Raw genomic sequence first — 16,267 nt, 5'->3', positions numbered from 1 at the left:
GAAGAGAGCAAATCCCATTTAATGAGAGCCGGCTCTTCTAATCGCCCCTACATTTGTATCTACATAGCATTTCTGTGTGTTGGCCCCAAACCTAGTTTTCTGTCCCTTTCCTTACACATACACCAAGACAGATAGGGAAGAAAATTGAGCTGATCAGGAGAATCCAGAGCCCATGTTTAAGATAGTGTGGCTTGCCCAGGAATTGGTACCTAATCTTTTAATATTAACTTCGATGAGAACATAAATATTGGGTCTTTGGTCTCTGGCTTCCAAGCCGCAGCTTTCAGAAAGAGCCATCCATGATGGTCCACTCCCCAAGACAGAATGTCTGGGCCCTGGAAGGATGCTATATAGGAAGCTTAGCATCTCTCTTTCTCCTCAGTGGGTCAAATCTAAAGGAAACATCTTTGTTTTCAAAGCTAAAAAACAAGCAGGAAGTCATTATGAATGATTTTCAGAGGCAGCATCTGCACAGAATCATGGCATCAACTGTCTCGATCACAAATCCTTTGGACATCTCTCTGAGTAGCAACATAAAAGGAGTTCCCAGAGCCACTGGGTTTTTGAGGATGCATATTACTTCCTAGGCACCATAAGCACTTGCTTCTGTGGGTCCACAACCTTGGAACTTGTATTACTTAAGTAACATAAGCATTCTATAATTGTATATGATTTTTTCATGTCTTCTTTATTTCTTTTGTAATATTATCATCCATATTTAATTTGAGGGGAACATATCTCCAAAGGAGCCCTACCCCCATCCCCATCTCAAGTTATAACCATTAACTGATTTGCCTTGCTTTCTTTCTGACTAATGTAATGAGCAAAACAGTTATTTCATCGGCAATTGAAGTCCTGGAAAGCTAAAACCCAGAGAGATACTTCATCAATGTTTACACAAGACGGACAAATATCTATTAGACCTAAAAATCTCTAGTGGATTCAGTTATCAAACATAACTATAACAACATCACATAAAGAAAATGAAAAGGTCTAAGTACCAAAAAGGTGTACTTAGTGTCTGATCTTGACTATCAACCTGTTGCTTCGGCTCTTTTAAGCAAAATTTCAAAGGAGAAGGTCTTCACAGAACATGTTAATACACTATTTAGCCTATAAGATATTAACCTTATTTAGCCTATAAGATGGCTAAAAGTTACAATGACTTTAAGGCACATGCTGATTCTTTCTTGGTTCTCAGAACATCAAGTCTCTGCTAATTTCTTTCTAAAACTCTCATCACCAATCTTTCCTGGAAAGTTTTGTATCTTTTTTTGTAGCTGCTCTTTTTTTTTTTTTTTAATAGATGGTTTTTTTTTAAGATCTTATTTATTTGAGAGAGAAAGATTAGGGGGAGGGGAAGAGGGAGAGAGAATCTCAAGCAGACTCCGTGCTGAGCACAGAGCCTGGTATAGGGCTCAATCTCACAACCTTGAGATCAACCTAAGTTGAAATCAAGAGTCAGACACTTTACCAACTGAGCCAGCCAGGTGCCCCTCTGCTCTAACTTTTGTAAGTAGAAGCCTATAATATTACTTTATTTCCATAGTTTCTGATTCTCTTCCTCTAGCTATAGAGATAAGGAATTGGATATGGAATCATAATTTGCATATGTTAAATGCATGCATTCACCAGTTCACAAATTAAATGTATTTCAAAAATGTCTTGTTTCTAACTTCATATGTTCCCCTCCCCCATAAAGACCATGTTATGAATGACAAATACAGTCTAAATGGCTCTTAGAAATGCATTGCTATTATTATCAAGCTGAATGATAATATAAGTTGCCATCTAGTTTCCAATTAAGTTTTTTTTATTTATTTAAGTAATCTCTACACCCCACGTGGGGTTCGAACTCACAAGCTGAGATCAAGAGTCACATGCTCTTCCAACTGAGTCAGCCAGGCACCCCTAATTTTCAATTATTTCTCTGTGTAACACCTGGAATTCTAAATTTTAACTGAGAAATTCAGACACAGGGATGGCATCTTTCCCAGAAACTAGAAGAGGGCCTCCATTCCCCAAACCCCACCCCCCAATGCCCCAGTAGTGAAAAATTTTTCTATCTCCTCCTCTTTCCAGATCAGAGACAAGAGAGGAAGAAGAAACATTATAGTATCATGGGTAAAAGATAAAAGTAATGTCTAGTTCGGCTTCACACAACCTGTGGGAGCTTTGGAAAGTTATAAAACCACTCTGAACTTCTGTTTCCTCCTAATACTTCCCTCTTCCCTAAAATGAAGATAGTAATATCTACTCACTGGATTGTTGTAAGAATTAAGTGAGATAATGTATAGAATGCCCTTAACAATAAAGAAGATGTGGTATATATATATACAATGGAATATTATGCAGCCATCAAAAGGAATGAGATCTTGCCATTTGCAACAATGTGGATGGAACTGGAGGGTGTTATGCTGAGCGAAATAAGTCAATCAGAGAAAGACATATATCATATGACCTCACTGATATGAGGAATTCTTAATCTCAGGAAACAAACTGAGGGTTGCTGGAGTGGGGGTGGGGTGGGAGGGATGGGGTGACTGGGTGATAGACATTGGGGAGGGTATGTGGTATGGTGAGTGCTGTGAATTGTGCAAGACTGTTGAATCACAGATCTATACCTCTGAAACAAATAATACAACATATGTTAAGAAAAAAAGAAAAGATAGCAGGAGGGGAAGAATGAAGGGGGGGAATTGGAGGGGGAGACAAACCATGAAAGATGATGGACTCTGAAAAACAAACTGAGGGTTCTAGAGGGGAGGGAGGTGGGAGGATGGGTTAGCCTGGTGATGGGTATTAAAGAGGGCACGTTCTGCATGGAGCACTGGGTGTTATGCACAAACAATGAATCATGGAACACTACATCTAAAACTAATGAGGTAATGTATGGTGATTAACATAATAAAAAAATTTTCTCAAAAAAAAAAAAAAAGAATGCCCTTAACACATGGTAAGTGCCCGATGAATAGCAGGAATGATTTTCATCCAACTGGTCCCTTCCCATGTAGTCATTCCCATCTAAATTCTTCCAGTCCCTTCACAATGAGTCAGGTGTGCACCCCAGACCCCCTGTACTATCTTTGCAGTGAACCTTCTCCCAACAACTGCAAGTCAAACATAGATTTCCTCAGGCTAAAATAAACAAAAATCACTGGTTGTGTTTACAAAGATGGTTTGGTAAGTCACAGCTGCCCATTCCTACTGCCAATCAGCTCCAGCCACAAGCCAAACCGACAGTAAATGCAAGACCCTTCACCAGACTGGGGAGTAGGGGGAAAACAGGGGGAAAGTTGCTGGTCAGATCAGTTGGGCTTTCTTAAAAGAAAGAAAAATGTTGAGATTGGCACATTTGATGATGGCTAAAAAATAAACATTTAGGTCATCTTAACCACGTTTTAAATAGAGATTCTGGTACTGGGTCCATTTTAAAAATAGTATCAAGATATTATGTAGACCAGTGTTTCCCAAACTGCAGAGTACAATCCATTAATACAGTATAAAATCAATTTAGGGAGTTACTATCAGCATTTTTATAAAGAAATAGAATAGAGTAAAAAATAGAATACATCAAACAAGGTAGCAGTGAGTCTAGTTTCATGAAACTGGGTTCAAACATAAAATGTGTTTTTTATTGAGGGCTGAAGTCAAAAAATTTGAATGCTGCTGATATGGACAGGTTCTTCAAAAGGACTGTTTTCTTGTTAAAGTATTATCTACATTGAGTAACACCGGGCAATTCAATTGCCCAATTTCAATAAATTGAAATACAATTTATTTTGAAAGTTCACAGAACCAAAAGTACTGCTTCTGCAAACACACACACACACACAGAAAGAGAGACAGACACACAGACACACAGACATCAACAACTTGAGTTCTAGCCCAGAAAAAAAACTGTAAACTTTCTGTTAGATTCAGAGAGTCTTCAGGGTTCAGTTGTCCAGGAGAGACTATCAAGTCAAACAGAATTGAAATGTACCAAAAAAGTAAAGCAGATGTGGTTATAAAAATACTGGTCCAAATGGAAAGGATTATTTGGTATTTTATTTAAAGATGGAAGGTGAAATGATCCCTACGAATGGGAATGATGGGTGGGGGGCAAATGGTACTTTTTCCAATAGTGCTTGGTACATAGTAAGTACCCAATAAATATTTTTAAATAAATGAAAGTGATAATGTTACAGGGATAACCAGCCATGACTTTCAGAAAGCATTTGTGGGAGGAAAAAAAACCAACCCACAACTCTTGGGAGGTTTGACCGATAAAATGACAATTTAGTAAGAGCTGATGGAAAACAATGCTCTGACTAATTCCATATTCTGGGTCTGAGAGAGAATATCTGTCCTGGTTATTCTCCAAATTCTACCCACTCCTGCCCCGCCCAATCCATTTTCTACCTTTTTCTGCCCCGTTCTGTGTCCTGGGATGCGGACCCCCTTAGGGACTGCATCATGTATCTCCTTTGACCTCTCCATTGGCCATCTGGCTTCTAAGGGAGATCAGCAGGTGAGATCAGCAGGTGGGAGAATGAGGTCAGGGTATTTCTTTCTGCTCCTATTCTGCTTCAGCGTCTGATTCTGGTGGAGGCTGCATCCCTCTGAGGTTGTGGTTCCCACCAGCCCCCTCTCAGGCTGCATCTTCACCTGCTCTCCAGTAACAATGGCTCTTCTTGCCCCTCCAGGCTCAGAGGTGGTACTGGATCCCCACTGTTGCTAGTCTCTAGATGCCTCAATTTCCCTTGTCGATTCCCTCAAGTCTGATTATCCCTCTATTAAGTGGTCATTTCCCAAAAGTCTCTGAATTTAAACCACGGGGGAGGTCAATTCTGTTTCCTGCCTGCCCTCTTAGAAGTCCTATACCTAAAGCATGTAAGATTGGCTTTTTTAAAAATTGAAGAATGGCACAAAATAAATAAGCCAACAACTTTTCAAAGCACCATTCCATCTATCTTTAATAAATGAAGAGGCATTCTAAGCTCTTGAGAAGTTTCAGAGTCCTTGTAAATAGTGTTTAGTCTTATAAAGAACTGTGAGCATTTCAGTGGGTAGGCTTCTGGTTGGTTGGTTTCTAGATAAAAAGAAATGTCCTCCAATGAGACACGAGGGTTGATAAGACCCAACTGGGCTGGTTATCTGGACAGTGCTTCAGTAGGAATATTCAGGCCTCAGGGCAGGAAGAAGGAGTATGGTGAGTAGGGAAGGGGGAGAAAGAATGGGTCTGGCTTCTTTCACCCAGAGTTTACGCAAGGAATGGAGAAGGATAGGATGTTTAGGACAGTGTAGCGGGTAAGGTGGGCGGAGGCACAGCGAGGAGAAGCTCCTGGGAAGAGACTGAGCAAGTCGGAGACGGGGCTGCAGTGACACGTCCCTCTCTGGCCCCTCTCCCTTCGTTCCTCTCCGTAGTTGGTACTGGCCACTCAACTATCTCATCCTTTTTTTTCCAGCTGCCAGATAAACTCGGTCACTCACCCTCTTCCAGCAATACCCTTTTTTCACTGTTCTTGGACTTGCAGACTTTAGTATTTCCTAGAGTTTTACTTCCAACTTAGCACATCTTAGGTGATGGAGATGTTGGTACGGTCAGAGGCTAGGTACAGACCAAACAACATATGGGTTAGTGAGTGCAGAAAGTCAGCATTCTGTGCCCAAGTGCAGGAAGACACACCAGGGCAATGTGCTTTCTTACTGGTGGAAGCGAGCTTCCTGAGTCCAGGGACCACATCTGTCTTATTCATTGCTGTCTCCCCAGCACAGAGCACAGTGCAGGGCACATAGTAGATGTTCAGTGAATACTCATGTAATGCACCATGGTGTCAGAAACAAACCAACAGTTTGTCTAAAACATCTTTGGGCTGAGCAATAAACCTAAAAGTCAGGGGCAGACTATAATAAAAAGCATATTCCCCTGAAGTTAAAAAAACGTTGTGACTCCAACATGATACACTTACATCCTAACTTGAAATACTTCACCAAGAACTGGAGCCTCCACTGGGGAAGTTCCTTGGACCTACACAGGCTCGTGTGCCCCCTACTGCCCCTCTCCCCAGATGAAAGGGAGCCCATCTGGCACATGCTGTTAACCAGATGTGCTGCAGGAACCAGCATAAAGGTCTCCCTGTGCTCACAATTCCTGTCTAGGAAGTCAGAGAACTTTTGGGAAATGCAGAGAAATGGCCAAATTGGTTTGCCATGGAATGTATAAACCCAAATGACCCCATGATTGGATTTCATCCTCTGACCACAAGAGTGCCAGGCAAGGAAAATGACTGAAGTTTTCCCCATCTAGGGCCCATGAAGACAAACTGATTGACTTTAAACTTTTAGGTTTTAATTTGTCCTCTATCCAGATGGCCCCTAGGGATGGACGGAACCATCCTTCTCCCCTGAAAACTGGCTTTTTTCTCTCTGGTTTCTTTGAAGATGGTATAATCTGATGGAATTTTTAAAATGTAACACATACTATTTTTCTAATTATAAAAGAAGTACATATTTATTGTAGAAAGTTCTGGAAGTCCCAAGAAAATATTTTGAAAATAACATTTAAAAATCAGCTGCAATCCCTCCACCCGAGAGATAATCTCACAATTACAAAATTGACATTTTGGTATATTTCTTATTGGATTTTTTTATATGAGTATGTGTGGGTATGCTGTGTATTTTTTAAAATCAGGACCAATATTTTTCTAGCATAAATTACCCTGTTATAAATAAATATTCTGGAACATAAACTTTCTCTACACTTCTGTCTATATTTCCCCAGGCCTGATTTCTAGAAAAAGGAATTAGTGAATCAGACACATTTTTGAGGCTCCTGATGCTTGCATATTGTTCAGTTGCCCTCAGGATGGTTGTACCAATTTTTGCTTTATCTGGTGGTATTTTATTTTTGGAGGAAGTTTGCTTTCTTCCCTCAGAGTGTTCTATGTGTTGAGATTCTAGGGCAGGGTAAGGCTATTGAGTGATACAATCCATCTGTGACAGCTTACGGCAGCCCATGTGGACTTTTCTCCACTACAGGTGAAGAGATGAGTTAGACCATCTCAGGAATGCTTTCCACCCATGAGTCAAAGTCTGTGTATTCAGGGGTCCTCACAGCCTCCAGCCCCTCTCACTCATTTAGGTACCAAGGGATTTTTGGCAGGGGGCACTATTAACACGTATTTTGTTTATTACAAGCACCAGTATTTATAGCAGTATTTAACCTGTCACGGGAAAGGCCTTGAGGTCTGGTGCTTAGAGAAGGCAAAAACACTCCCCATGGAAGATCACACAGTAACAGCATTTGGGTGTGTCCAGGTTGGGTGATGAATCCAGATTTCTCAATGTGGTAGCTATTTAATGACTTTGGGCTACCCTAACTTCTTTTTTTTTTTTTTTTAATTTTAAATTTTTTATTTAAATTCAATTAATTAACATATAATGTATTATTAGTTCTAGAGGTAGAGGTCAGGGATTCATCAGTCTTGAACACCCAGTGCTCATTACATCACATGCCCTCTTTAATGTCCATCACCCAGTTACCCCATTCCCCCCATCCTGTGCTACCCTAACTTCTGATTCCCTCTCTGAAAATTTCCACACCAAATGAGCTTTGCAACATGCGTTTTCTCCACCTGAAAGCCAGATAACTTAGTTTCCCAGCATCCCTTGCAGTAGGACAGGGGCATGTGACCCAAGCTGGGGTACGCAGATGCCCACCGCTGCTGACTCACGAAGCAAGATAAAGGGGAGCATTCTTTCTGCGGCACTAGGAGTGGCTGCAACAACCGGTTTCCAAATGACCGCGGTGGTGGCGGCGGCTCCCGGGGTCCAGGGCCGTTGGTACTGGGGAACAGTTCTGTGGTGTGGGTTTGGCTGCAGACCTTAGAGCATTTGTTCCAAGCCTGTCCCTGTCCTGTTTCCTAAGTCTGTCCCCTAACCTTCCCAGTGATTCTGTGAGCTCCTTGATATCCTTTCCATACACTCCTTTTCTGCTTAAATCAATCCATTGCTTGTAACCAAGTGCCTTGACTGATACATTAATAGCCTTTCAGACTCGGTGTGCTCATCTATAAAATGGCACTTTCAGAGCTACTTTAGAGCACTGAGATGAGGAAGGAAACGAAAGAGCACATGAGGGCACCTAACCTGACACCAGGGCACAGAGTAGAAGCTCAAAATAGAGTGGATTTTCACCCTTGTTTTCAATTTTGAGAATCTCAGGTTATCACACCCATAGAGATCAGAATGTGTTGGGGAGAAGAAAAGTCAAGCTGTTTTAGTCTCAACTGTAAATATCACTAGGATCATCTTGGGTCTAGCAGTCCTTTCTCTAGCGCCCTGCTGCATTCCTGGCAGCATGCTTGGCGACCCACATCTGCTGCCTCTAATCCTCACAACACTGCAGATCCTCACAACACTCCTATTTTACAAATGGGGAATCTGACACTCCAAATGGCTGACAAACTGCCAAAGTTATCCCAAGGAATCTATGCCCAATGGAGCAGATACTGGAGGAATTGTGCAAAAGTTTAGAGAAGTCTCAGAAGGACAGAAGAACCTGAAATATAGCCATATTTAGACATCCATACATAACCAATTCAACCATTCTGGCCATATCAAAACTATTAAATGGTTTGACTGAGGTTGTGGAGTTGCAACCCTGACCAAGACTCCAGTGAGTTTCTTCAAGGGGCCAAATAACTGTGCCTCCATTTAGACCTGAGAGTCTCAATGGGCGCAGGACGGTGTTTATCAGAATGATCTTGTGAACTCTTTCAAACCACACATACGTGCCCTCACTACCACCCCAAAGGAAAGGGACTGAGTGGCAGCAGCTGTACAAGAATATCCTGAGACCAGTCTTAGATGGCTTGCAATTTAGGGAAACACAAGAGAATTTTTTGTCATGAAGACTCGTAGTCCACCTTTACTGTCTCTAGGCGCTAGAAGAAAAAAAAAATCTCAAAGGTCAAAAATAAAACTACTAGTTTCGTACAGTGCAGCTGGAGTGACACTGCAATGACAGGAAAATGTAAACTATGTGAGAGCGGGAGAGTCCGACATGCACACACACAAGCTCTTCTCAAAGCAGGAACTCGGGAGCTCCAGGCGTCTGCAAAGAAACGCCAACCCACCCAGCAAAGGCCTTGTGCTGCTTGCAGGTCTTAAAAGCCAGGCTATACTTTGGCTTCTGAAATGAAAAATTACACCAAAAGAGATGCCTGATTTTTATTAACTATCTTAAAAGGAGTCTTTCACTTATTCTGGGGAAGATATTTTGCTTGAGTGTTTTCCCACTTTGGCAAATACAATCCAGAGGGGCTGGATGGAAGGGGTTTTGCCCTGGGCAAATGGTTGAGCACAAAAACCCTGCTGACTCCAGGAACAATTTAAAGAAGAAGGAAGAGATTTCCTTGAGTCAATATGGTGGAGCCGAAATAAACGGCTACTCTGGTCCTCTTGAGAAAACATTCCTGCATTACTTCACAGAGAGATCTCTGATGCAAGGGGCCAGACAGCGTACTAGGAGACACTGGGTGCGGGTTCAAAGAGACTGGGCTGCAGCCTCAAGCCTCTGAAGCCGGTGGCTCAGCCACCATGTGGCAGGAGCAGGGGAAGGGGTGGAAGTGGCTTTGGACAGGAGCCACCCTTCACAGCATGTGAACAGATCTGGGTTTTGACAGATGAAAGATGACTCCTGCAGATAGGGCAGGAGTGGGTGGCGCCAGGGCACTCACCCAAAGCTCTCCGTCAACAGTGGCAAAGCAAAAACGCACATGGACAATCCTGGATCCGCAGTGAAGATTTTGGAAGGAAATCTTAGCAAAAAGCCAGAGCGAGAGACGGGAGCAATAAATCAGGCCGGGAGAAAGTCTGAGTTGAAGGACACTGCTGCCTCGTCTATCACTCTCCGGCCAGCGGAAGCACACGTGGGTCCCAGCCGGCATTGACTCTAGCACCCTGCCAGTTTATTCTGGCTCCCAGAAAATGAGAACATCTTGGCTAAACATGTTGGGGGCAGTGAGTGATTTTCTGTAAAATAATTTTTCCCCAAAGGGGAACTGAAAGCCTGGGGCCTCTTACATCAGGCAAAAGCTCTAACTATAGCACGGTGGCCCAGTGCTGAGGCTTATGAGGGACAGTTCTCATCATTGCAGAAAGCTGATGGAAAAGAGAAAAGCAAGGCAAAAGAACCAGGCCCCATCTCTCAGAGATGTTTCCTTGGGTACCACACTGCTGATTAGAAAAAGAAAAATCAATAGTGAAATGCTAACCAAAACTCCCCAGTCACTATAGTAGAGTGGTTACAAGCCTAGGATTTGGATTCAGACTTCTGAACCTCAGTTTCCCCATCCATATAACAGGTGCAATAAGTCCTGCCTCATAATGTGAAGATTAAACAAAGCGCAAGACCTGAGTGTGGCAGCTGAGATCATTCACAACCACTTCAGAAAAGCAGTTTTCCAGGAAGCACAGCAGTTCATGGGAAAGATGTTCCATTCTTTGAAATACCTAAGTGAATGGCCCAAGGATACCAGGGAACAATTAACTTACTAGTTGTGTGTTGGTAAAAATAGATGGGAAGGAAGGAAGGAAATAGGGAAGGGAGGGATCCACCTTGTACTTTTCAGACTCTGCCTCTTGTAATCTGTCCCTCACCATGAGATCAGAGGGACCTTTATAAACCCAAATCCCCTCTGACCAGGTCTTTCCTTTGTCCAGAATTTGCACTGGTTCTCCATACTCTAAGGAAGAGGTCCTACATTCCTTAAACCAGGGCCTACTAGTGACTCCCTCCCACTCAAATCTCAAGAACTCCCTCCAGTGGTTCTCATGCGGGGTGGCACTGATTCCCCCCCAGAGCGCCTCTCACCCCGGGCTGCTGGAAATGTCTGGAAGGCTCTGGTTGTCACTATGGGGTGCTAGGTAGTGAAGGGACATAAACCCCATGCAGTGTAACTGTCCTCTAACAGTCCTGGCCAAATTGCCAGTAGCAGCCCTGCTAAAAAAAAAACCCAAGCCTCTGTCTTTGTCCCTGCAGTGTCCCTTGCCTAAAATGTTCTTCCCTTCACTCCATGCCACTGGACTTTCTCATCCTCAAGGGCCGAGTCCAAAACTGATCTCCTCTAGGAAGACCTCCAGGACCCCTGCGCCACCCCTCCCTACTCCCCCCTCCCCCGCCCACGGCAGAGCTGACGGTTCTCTCTGCTCTGAACCAGCCTTTGCAGGACCCCTATTCACACTGGCTTGGTTGGCACATCTGCCTCCCCACACCCTGACACGGTGAGGCTCAATGATACATACTGAAGGAAGGAAGGAAGGATGACCTCTAGTTCTTTTGCTCATCCATGAGCACATGTAAAAAAAATTCTGGAGGGCAGGAGTCCAGCTTCTCCAGGAAACTGCACGGGAGTCTTGCAAGATGAACTGTGAAAACACATTGCTACCAGCATTCTTCAGCTCCCCTGCAAGCCGTGTTGATGAGATGTCTGCTCTTCTCTTGACTTTTTTCTGTGAATTGAATTATTTTTTCTGGGTCATTAAAAGTTGTTTGATTTGGTTAATACCTTATTTATTTAATAATAGATTCCACCCTAGAAGCCAAGTTCAGGAACCAGGAGGCAGGGTTGCTATTTCTTTGATAGAGATCTCCTTGGCTCCAGTAATCTTAGTCCGGGCATGCTCTAGGAAACAGACTCAAATTGAAAATTTGGATTCCTCAGGGAGGTGCTACAGTGGTGGAGACAAACGTATAAATAACTATATGAAGCAGAAGGCTGCTGGTGCTGAACAGAGGGACAAGCACACAGTTAAAACAGAAGTGGTAAATAATACGTGGTTCATAAATAGAAACCAGCAATCAGTTGAGAACAGAGGAGACAGCAGGGACACAAGTTATTCATATAATGATCATCTTTGTATTATCTTAAGAGGCAGCCCAAACTGTGATTATGACATTTGATTATTGTCTGACATTAATTAGTTGCCAGATTCATATCCTTCAATCCATTGTGCACCCTTCCACAGGTTAATATTCTAGAAATATACTTCCTGCCTCCTTCCCCCATACTTAATTTTCAATAGCTTCCTATAATCTACAGACCAAAGCCCTTAGCCCAGCATCAGAGGGTCTCCCTGAGCCCTCCAGTGTGGGTGCCACACCCTCCTCCCCAGCCCCTGCCCTGACTTTCCACTCTGGGCAAGGTAGCGCGCTGGTGGAGAGGCCCTGTCACTTTTGTGATTTGACCAAGCTGTTCTCGCTTTCTAGAATGGCTTCCCCTTTCAACACCTCTGTACCCTGCCTTTTTAGTTTCAATATTCCCTACACTCAGTTGCTCAGATTCCCAAAGTCAAACTTTCCCAAACTGCACAGGTGATTTTTTCAACCTGGTTCAGAGCTTGGCAGCCCCCATGGCCAATCTGCTCTGGTGCAAAGGATGGATTGCATGATCCAGACATGGATACCATGGGCCATTGCCTTCAGCACCACCCAAGCAGGCTCATGTCCCTGAGAATGGAATAGAAGTTGAGAAGTGCATAGCAAATTGAGCTTGCTTTTCCACTTTTGCTTTTCTCATCACTGACAGTTTTCACGAACAATTGTGGACTTAACGAGTCCATTAAAAAAGAACTTTATTCTTTTTTGCAAAGTCTTGTTGGATGGGAATCCAGGTTCAAAATCTTGCCATCTTGTGGCTGCAGAAAGGATGCTGGGACCCACCTGGCCAAGGATGTCACCTGAGGACAGCCTGGAACTTCTCAAATCCATCCCAGAGCATGAAAGTGTAAACACAAGCTATCTTCCTGGTAGCCCATGGCTATCCACAAAGGCAGCCATTTCTGTCCCCAGCACCCAAGGACTCAGGGGAAGACCCCCTCCTCTTGAGGCCCAACATTAAGGGAGCTGGCTCCCAGACCATCTTTGCCACCTTGTAGGTGGGTGCACCCAGGTCTGGCCGTCTGTCTCCTCAATTACAAGCTACAGATCCTAGCACATACCTAGTAGGACTGTTGAAGGATTACAAATAATATATATGAAAATACTGATGCAAAGAAGATGACAAGTAACTGCTAGTTATGGTGACCTCTGAACAGCTTTTGGGGTCTGGTCCTAAAAATGAATGCAGAGTAAAAGCCATATAGGCAGGTAAGTCACAGGGACAGAGCAGAGACCCACAGTGAGTAAAAGTCAGATTCTTTCTGCATCTGAAATGCCGCCCCTCACCTCTATTCCCACCACTCAAACACCCTAAACTCAGCCCTTCCAAAGCCTGTGCAGATCTTCTCAGGCTGACCCCCTCAGAAGTCTTCTCTCTTCCCTGCTTTCCCACACATCTCTCTTTGCTTCTGGGGTCACTGCCACGCACACTTCTATCCCTTGAGAGCCCACACCCCCATCCCTCTGTTTACAGACATGACCAAGGGGCACAGACCAGACTACAGCCCCCATTTGCCTCCTTCCCCCCTAGTGTCTCCCCTACAGCAGTCTCTTTCTCTCCCACCCAAAGTCGGCCTGACAGATGCCCATCGTTCCCCTCAAGTGCATTCTCCATAAATGCTTTCTGAATGAACAAAAACTCCTGTCATTATTCACTATCTTACAAGCCCTTAAAAGAATGCCACCAACTCCCCTCCTGCACTGGCCTCATCAGGAGACACACAGCCCCACTATGAAGGGCAGGTCAACCAGAAGCCAGGCTGTCAAATCTGGGCAGCCCAGTTCACCCGGCCACAAAGGCAGTGATCCCTGCTTCCCCTTCCAGCCTTACACCCCAGGAAGACAGACCACCTTTAACTAGGTCAACCAAATTCACAGTCTAACTCTACCCTCTCCGCTTTTTTGTTGCGGTTCTCAGTTGAAGGCACTGAGTTTATTGTGATGATTTATGTCTGGAAAATAAAACAGAAAGTTTCACCAATTCTTGACTGAACTGGACAAGACCTTCTCGTGTGGAAAAGCACACTGGTAAGGACAACAGGATATCATCTGACTGTCTCCACTGGGGGACTTCTCTAAGAAGTGTTCTAAGCTGCCTAGAGCTAAAATCCTGGCAACTTAGAGACAAAAGTCAGAAAAGAGGGAAACCGCTTTCAAAAAGCAGGTCTCATTTAGCTCATGAGGAGCCATCTGTCACAGGACTTGACCTTCTCACCTCTTCTCTTCCTCTCTGCTTCCACAAATGGACCAAGCACAGCGCTCGTCTCCTGACCCACAGACCAACCCCTTGGTAAATAAAGGGGAATAAACAGCTGCTGTATGAAAACCCACCTTGGTCAGACCGACACCCTTGCCCCAAACTATCTGCCTCAAGCTGTCCCTTCACGTGTACACGCTGCACTGTAAAAAACAGTGGGAAACACATTTCCTCGCAACAAACGAAGAAAATATTGATGCAACATGAAGTCATGTCCCGTGGTATTGAGGACGTGCCGGGAACAAGCTGAAAGACACCCTAACCCAAGGGAGTTTGTTATCTTGTTTGCTTTACCCCTGAAGGCAAAACTGCACAAACACAAGGCTTACAAAACGAGGGGTTCTTGAACTTCATTTGTGTGTGTGTGTGTGTATTTATTGGTAGGCAAGTGAAAGCACAGCATTATTCTCATTCCTGTGAAACTTTCGCTTCACCCACACTTGTGTAACCAACCAGGTCAAATCAAGCCTGAGTTACATGAGAACATGGATTCTAACTTTAACAAATACATAAAGTCATGACCCTTTTGTTTTGATATGCTGCCGCTTCCAGACAGGCAGAAAAGCCACCACTAAAACCAAGAGGTATACGAGACTTCACAATTTATTAAGAAGATTAGCTGGCCTTAGTTTGTCCACTAATGATTCGTCACAAATGTTCCCTCGGAAGCCTTGGAGGTCAGGTAATTCAAGGAACAGTTTGGTTTAATTTTGTTTCCCTTTCTTTTTGATGTGTTACTCTGCGCTGTAAATTAAGGGCTGTTTCACACACACCCGTTCCTAACCAGATTACATACACTACGACAAGCCCACCTTAAATATTGTATGTTTTTTCACTTTCCACTATATTTGTAGAACTGCCTGCTGTGAAATTACAAAGTTCATGGTTCAGCTGAACTTTTGAACTCAAGTGAGGATTTGACACAGCAAAACAATTTAAATGAACCCAACACGAAGTTTTCATAGTCGAAACTGCTTTTCAGCCTATTGTCTGGGGTAATTGGGTAGGAAAGTTCTTTATTGATGTTGTAAAAACTACCAGTTTAATAACAGGCAGAGGGAGTGGAGAGGAGAGGAGTGGATGTACCTTGGAGCGTCTAAAATCACGCTTCTCTGCTAGTTCACTGAACTCTACCTGACCCCATGAGGAAGGTCTCCCCAGGATAACCCACCAACTCCAGGGTTTGTGACTGAGTGGCAGCAGCCTGCCAGTGCTTAATACCTCAGAGCAAATGACTTTGCAAAATGCTACATGAAATGATAATAATATTTATTTTTAAATCATTGCAAAAAATAGTAGCCACCAGGTCATGATCCCAGGGTCCTGGGATCGAGCCCTGCATCCAGCTCCCTGCTCGGTGGGAAGCCTGCTTCTCCCTCTCCCACTCCCCCTGCTTGTGTTTCTGCTCTCACTATCTCTCTCTCTCTCTCTCTCTCTGTCAAATAAATAAATAAAATCTTTAAAAAAATAAAAAAAATAGTAGCCACTACAATACATCAAATGTCTACCAAGTACCAGATCCTTAACATATTTTTTTTTACTTTCAATTGTCACAAAAACACAATGAGGCTCCTATTACTGGTTCTATTTTGTAGATGAGGAAACTGGTACCAGAGAGATTAAGCAATCTGCCCAAGATCACACAGCTAGCATTTGGCCTCTCTGTGCCTCAGTTTTCTCATCTGCAAAACAGAAGTGTTGGACAAAGTGACCTCAGATTTGGGGTTTTAGGTGCTGGATTACGCACATAGAACAAGTGCAAAGGGCAAGTTTCATGTAGAAGACAGAGAAGCTTTCATTCACAGTGGCTCATTTAACATTCTCACAACCACTGAGGCAGTTAGGGGACCCCCACTCTACCGAAGAACTGAGTTCCGGTGGGCTAGTTGACTTGCAAGGTCCCACAGCTGGAAAGAGCAGAGTTAGGATAAAATCCCTGGCTCTAAAGCTTATTCTCCCTCGCACCTCTTGATGGCTAAGTCAATGTGATGTCATTCAGGTTTCCTTGCTTCCACATCCCAAATTTTGATTGAGCTTGAGAGTTAAGGGTTGGCAGGCTGAGCCTGGGAAAGAAGGTTTATTTT

Source organism: Neomonachus schauinslandi, chromosome 6 (genome assembly GCF_002201575.2).
Source record: "Neomonachus schauinslandi chromosome 6, ASM220157v2, whole genome shotgun sequence".
NCBI lineage: Eukaryota > Metazoa > Chordata > Mammalia > Carnivora > Phocidae > Neomonachus > Neomonachus schauinslandi.
The sequence above is the reverse complement of the archived record's forward strand: the minus strand, read 5'-3'. Positions refer to the sequence as shown.